This window comes from Apis dorsata, unplaced genomic scaffold (genome assembly GCF_000469605.1).
Source record: "Apis dorsata unplaced genomic scaffold, Apis dorsata 1.3 scaffold_127, whole genome shotgun sequence".
In the NCBI taxonomy this organism is placed as follows: domain Eukaryota; kingdom Metazoa; phylum Arthropoda; class Insecta; order Hymenoptera; family Apidae; genus Apis; species Apis dorsata.
This window is the reverse complement of record NW_006263420.1, coordinates 1,124,681-1,131,525: the sequence shown is the minus strand read 5'-3', so window position 1 is coordinate 1,131,525 and position 6,845 is coordinate 1,124,681. Positions and strand designations below refer to the sequence as shown.

The 6,845-nt window shown below is 38.7% G+C and overlaps 1 protein-coding gene across 9 annotated transcripts in view; it reads right to left on the bottom strand.

The window, feature by feature from the left end:
- LOC102679904 (lachesin-like) overlaps window positions 1-6,845 on the bottom strand; it is a 282,869-nt gene that overhangs the window by 201,262 nt on the left and 74,762 nt on the right. The window lies entirely within an intron of this gene.

Genomic DNA, 6,845 nt, shown 5'->3' with positions numbered 1-6,845 from the left:
AAAAAAAAAAAAGGGGATGTATCATTATAACAATGATTCAAAAAACTACCGAAAATAGATCCGCTCCCTTTTTATTTCCAAGCTTTTCATTTAATTTCTTATTTAATTAACGATAAACCTATCGATAACGGTCGATAAAATATTTAAAATGTGAGTGAATCGGTAGATTGATTTCGAAGTTAATTGATTAAATCAACTAACTTGACGAATCCGGGAATACGAGTGCCAATACTTGATAAATAACCGAAACACAACCGGTGGCGAAAGATCGGTGACGTTTCCGACGTGGATATCGAGCGAAATATATATGTAGGGCGTCGTAAAAGTAGACTATCTCGGTTTATCGTGTCGTACGTTATCGATATTGTCTCGGTATATATTAAAGCATCGGTCGTATCGACACCAGAGACTTCCTCCAGAGTCGTCTCCATTCTCTCCTCTCCTTAACAGTACGCGCGATAATCCTTGATCTTCGATAAAAGTTGAGCGGCGCCATTGATCCGTAATCCGAGTTCAACAAATCCAAATCGTATCGCGCTTCAACGAAACAATAAATAATAATAAAGTTATAAAAAAACGTTCGAAAACGTGTTTCAATCGCGTTCATCGAAGCGAGGATTGATTTTCGCGTTCAACATCGGCTCGATTTCTCTCGATTGTGTCCAGGGGGACAAAGAGAGGGGAGGAAAGCCGTAAGCCTCTTGCAGACACTGTAAACATCGGGATCAATTTAAACTCGGGATCTCCGAGTATGATCGAGGGACGAGTATTTTTTTGCGAATCGAAAAGGGGGAACAGTTTTGGCTGTTAGAATTCCAAGAAACGAGTCACTTTTTATCACAGTCGTAACACGTCCTTTGGTTTTAATGGCGCAATAAGATTCACGGCGTAAGTTTAATAAGGGAGACCTCGCACTTTTTCCAGTCCAGGTGCTATTTAACAAGCGTGCCCCGATTTAATTATCGTTTTAATTAGAACAGAGGGAAAGAACTCTTATGACCTGGTGAGCATTCATTGGAATATGATATTAGAGGGTGAGGAGTAATCTTAATGGGAAAGAAAAGAAGCACTGAATATATATATATATATATTTAATATACCTCGTTGTTTGGAGAATTCGATCGAAACAATGGAACAAATATTTAGGAATCAATTTAATTTTCTATTAGACGAGGTGGGAAGAGGATAAAGTGAAACGGTTCAGGCTGATCGATCGGCAGTACTATACAAGTGTAATTTATCTAATTTTAGATGCGAATATCCCAAAAGTTTAATAATTTAATCACACGATAAATTTCTTTTCAATAATGTATACATATTCTGCCTTATCGCGTTATATTAACATTTTAGGAGTTAATTAAAACGAATAGTACGCTATCTTTAAAATTTTCACTAGTTCGAATGTTCTAAAATGTTGGCTGGAGTTTAACCACATATAGAGTATAATTAATAGATACGAATTATCGAATTACACATTCCTGTCTTTGATGGGAGGAGAGCACACAATTTTGACACTCTACGTCAATATTTGTAGAGGGAAAATGAAGAACGAGAAGAATTTTGATCGAAAAAACATCCAACCAGAGTTTTTCGTTGATCATGTTCGACATTGAAAGATACACAAAAAACAATAGTACGGATGGATCGACGCGCGGATTCAACATTAACATTCATCAGGAACGAGGTGAAACTGTCGAAATATTCCTGGCAGCGTAAAACAAAAGCGCATAAGGTTGAAACATTTTTTACCGGCCTCTTTTTAATCAAAGGATGCTTTTTCCCTCTGGTTTCTCCGTCTCCCTCTCTTTCTCTCTCTTTTTCTCTCCCAGGTATTGTCGTGCATCGTTGATACGCGTTTGCACGCATCCTTTGAATTGCGCCGACAGAAACGACTATCGAACGGCTGCTATTGCGGCGCACTGACGTCGATTCGATGCGATTCTCTTTTTGAACTCTTCCGGGGAAAAAACGGATCGTCAGGAAACCACAGCAACAAGGGCTTGGCTGCATTTGTGTCTTTTACCAAAAAAAAAAAAAAAAAAGAAAAAAGAAAAAGAAAAAAGAAAAAAAGGAGAGGAAAAAAGAAAAGAAAAGAAAAAAAAAAGAGAGGAAAGAGCAAGAAGAGCACAAATGTGTTCGGCAATGGATGCAAAATCCATGAACGGCTAAAAATTCCGTCGAATATCGCGCGTTACGAATATTTCTCGTATCCTCTGATAATTCGAATGGAAATTTCACACGATTATGTAAGAGAGAAATATATTATACATCCTCTTGATCATTAAAAATTTATTACTTCCGGAAATTTTTCGTTTCGAAAAGACAATATGTAGATTAAATATCTCAATAATTTTAATCACATTTAACATTTAATTAAAGATTAATTAACTAAAAAAATCGTCCCACTTTGAAACTGATTATTGACAGTTTAGCCAATTAATAAATTGGACCGATTTGAACGCTCAAATCACACGTTCAGTTATAGAAATTAATTTATAAATATCAAAAACGAACAAACAACTGTGCAATGTACAAAACATATTATGTAAATTCTCTAATTTTCACTTTTACAATAAAATACGTAAATAATAGCATTATTAACTATAAATCATTGACATCCGCTCTCTTTTTCAAGAACTGTCGCAGACGAAAGATGCGAAATCGTGTACGTTACATTTAGTAACGTAAAAGTTAAAACTGAACTAATAAGCAACTTGGTATTCGCAGGATTCTTTGTTTTTCGTTCCCCTTAATAGCATCCGAGTTTTTCGCATAATATATACATTCTCCCGCGAACTTTAAAATATCCTTGTCCCGTAAACTTCGCAACTGCGTATTTGAAAAAGAAAATAATCGACAAGGATACACGGATGAAAATTTTCTGCAGAAAATTTTCCGCTTTGTAAACGCAACGAACGGAGGCAGCTTTAATGGATCCACTCCAAGTGGCTCGTACCTCCGACCATTTTACTTCGAGCCCTATTATTCTCCGAATACATTTGTTAACCGGCGTTATTGTCGGCGTCGCGGCCGTCTCGTGGTTAACATTTCGACTTCATTGGTGAACCCTGATTAATCAACGATTCTCGCGCGTCTCTCGTAAAAAAAAAAAACTCACCCTCTTCCCTTTGTTATTCGAATTTAATAGTTGATACAAATTCCATCCGTTTTATATTCTCGAAAACAAAGAATCGAGAATAAAGTCACGCATAGAATTTTTCAAGGATGAACGTTGTTAAATTCGCGAACAAACCCCCTTTGTACGAAACTTGGATGATTTTATTCATACACTTTCAAGTTCTGAATATAATCGAATATTAAAAAAATAGAAGACGTAAAAACGAATTGAAACTACATAAGAGGAATCAAATTCTTTCCTTTAAAATTGAGCGTTAAATATATAATATTATATTTTTGATAGAAGCTTCAAAAGTATCCCACAAATATATTTCTTAATTTGTATATTTGTTACAGAATTAAATATCAACATTTCAAGCACACCGACTTTCAAATTTATTTCGGTTTCGAAAAATCGATCGTCCGCATATATAGATCGTGCTCAACGCTCAAACGATTCGTAATCACTCTCGAACCATCCTCGATCAGCCCTCATTACAGGGCCCTTCCTCCTATAAGTTGAATCAATCACTAACCCCAAGATCTTGTTCCATTAATAACGAGGGGATATAAAATGCGCAAACTCCAATATTTTCGCCCGTAGCCCGACGTTCACCCGGGGTCCACGACTCTTATAAATACGTCAACCATAAATCTCCCTATTTGCTGCCATTACTTTTACCCGAGAGGGTGAATCGATACGTCGGAGCGAAACCTGTCGTCCTCCTCGAGCCAGACTCGCCTCCTGAACCGCGTTTCGTGGCCACATAAATAACCATTATACACACGTAGCCATTACGTTTGCCGTGCACGCGTCTGGATCCTCGGTCCATCCCCATCAACTTTCGTTCCCTCTGCTACGTAAAGAAGAAGATAATTCGACGCAGGGTCGCTCGCCATTCGACGACGTTTCAACGTCTGGCGTGGAATTTCCTTTTATTGTCCGACGACCGACGTTCCTGAACGATTTATATTATTGTATTTCGTCTGAGAAAAAGGGGAGAGGCGGGGGGGGGCAGGCACGTTTCACTCGATGATAAACTGCTGCCCTTAACCCATGATCGTTCGACATTTGTTTTCGCGAACGATCTGGCGGCTGGTTCCCTTAAATTTTGCAGATGGCTCGCATTTAACATTGCGGACAAGAGGTTCTTAAGTTAGATGTCCTTTTCTTTGCTTGTAATATAAACTGTAACGATATATATATATATTTTTTTTATAGGATCGCATATAAGTGATAGTGTTCTTTATTAGCGATTCAAGTTTTACGATGTACCCATTCGCGATGACAGTTTTAATGGCCACTTATTCCTTGCTCCTTCGTTATAAGTCTCGTGGTCTTTCGAAAAGATAATGAATTGATATTAAATTGAAAAAGTTTTGGAGATTAATATTTTTATTTTTGAAGGAAAAATTTTTTATCAGGTTCCACGATTTTAAGATATACTTTTTTAGCCTGATTTTAATTCTTACGCAAGAACAAGTAACCCCCCTCCCCCACCAAACTATTGGTACGTACAATAATAATAAAATTTAAATTAAAGAATAAATTGCAAACTATTAATATAAATTTTTCAGCTATAATAATAATTAGATAAATATCATATTTCAGATTATCAGAATTTGGAAACACGATACGAATTTCCAAGAGGAATTTCGTAAAACAGGATAACTTAAAACTCTGTTATTGGAGTTTAAGTTAGGAACAACACTTGTTGAATATCGGTCGTGCAAGGGAACAAAGGGTGGCGGGATACGGGTTCTGGGATAATGAACGTTCGGTAAGGAAATGTCTTTTTATCGCACAAGTAGCCGGTTCGTGTTGCCAACAGCTTGGGCATATAGGAAGCGTCGGTTCTCGTCTGATCATAGTAGTTAAATTGCGTCGGACACGGTTAGTGCTTGGACGAACAACTATCCGCAAACTCGAATACACGCTTCGTCCACAGTCCTAAAATTGTGCTGGGCTAAATAACCGTACCGCTGGCTGCTAGTTAATTCACGAAGGGAATAGAAGAAACGACAACGATAGGGGATGAAAAGGCTTTAGAGAACCGAGGCGAGCAACATTTTCCCGTGCACACATGCAACGACAACAATTGTGGTCCAGCGATTCTTTCATATTCTTGAGTACACCTTGATACTACAATTCTAAGAGAGAAGAGAAAATAATTTAAATTTTCGTGCGGTATAGAAGTACCTATTTTTTGATAGTTTTTACTACTACTTTACTACTGTAATATACTCTCTCTCTCTCTCTATTTGTGGACACGTTGTACTGTTAATTATGAAATCGTTAAATTTACCGCGTTAAAAAATATATTTTTCACCAGTAACGAATTATTTAAACGAATCGTTCGTTAAAAGTGATAAATGTTCTCTGAAAATGCCCCTATTACGATTTCATGCAAATATATGCTCCAACTTTGAAAAATTCGCCAAAAATTGAAGTAAAGATTTGCAATTATTAAATCCAATCTTGTTTCTGCACAATTCGCATAATCCATAAAAAAATCATTATCGTATAACACGGTTTGAAGAAGTTTCTATCGAAATTTTCTTCTTTTTCCTCCCTCCTGCTTTTAAAGACGAAGCCGTGTACCGGGATGAATCGCAGGGTCAGTTAGCAGAGCGTCCCGATCGAGACGTAATCCCGTGAATAGATAGCAACTGACAACTGGGAATAAAGAGGATCGGGGAAGCAGATTGGAAGAAAAAGAATGCGACGAGGAGGGCGAAGCGAGCGGCGAAGGAAAAGACAGAAGAGAGTGGAGGAGAATCTGGGGAGGGATTGGATAGCAGAGCGTAGAGAAAACTTGGCGGAAAAGGGATCGAGGCTCGCGCGTACCCGCACCACACTTGCTGGCCATCAAGTTTCCACCATCCCTTTCCACTCCTCGCTTGGAATCGTTAGCGCGTCTCTGATAGAGGGGAAGAAAAGAAAAAAAAAAAAAAAAGAAAGAAAAAAAAAAGACAAGAAGAAAAAAAATAAGTTGCCTGAAAGTCAGAAAAGGACGGGAACACAGGAAGGAAAACAGGGTTTCGAACGAGTGTACTCGCGAAGGTGTATTTTTTTTACGGGGCTATCCGGTGCACTCCGGTGGCCTGTTTGCACTGGGGATGGGTGGTAAGTAAGGGTGAGTTCTTCTTCAACGTCTGGGCAAAGCTCTTGAATGGGTGGAAAAACCGGGAGGGAGGGAGGGGGGAAGAACAACCACCGAGACCGGTGATTAAGTTACCACCGGTGCGAGAACCTGTTAAATGTGGTTAGATATGGTATCAAGAGCCTCGGCTCGTAACTTTCGACCTATCCTGGAAAATATCCGAGCCTCCAATTTCCCAACCTTCGCCCTTCGAATTCGCCGGATTACAGGCGCGTAACGATTTTCTAACGATCCCGCGATTCCCCCTTTTTCTTTCCTATTCTCGTGCGGAACGAGAACGCTGTGAACGCTGCTCAAAACGAACAGTCACGACCGCGAATACAATTAAAACCGAAGCGCTTTAACGACGTTACCCTAGTAAATTTTAATTCGACTGTCCTGTTATTTACAATATTCGTTCCCCCGTGAATTCATTAATATTTCATGCGCACGCTCGACGACGTTCCAATTCTCCATCGTGTTTCGTCGCTTGAAAATTGAAATCCCCGTCGCTCGCCCGTATCAACAGGCATTCGACGATCAAACGAACCGAGAAAAAAACGAAAAATATCATACTATACATAT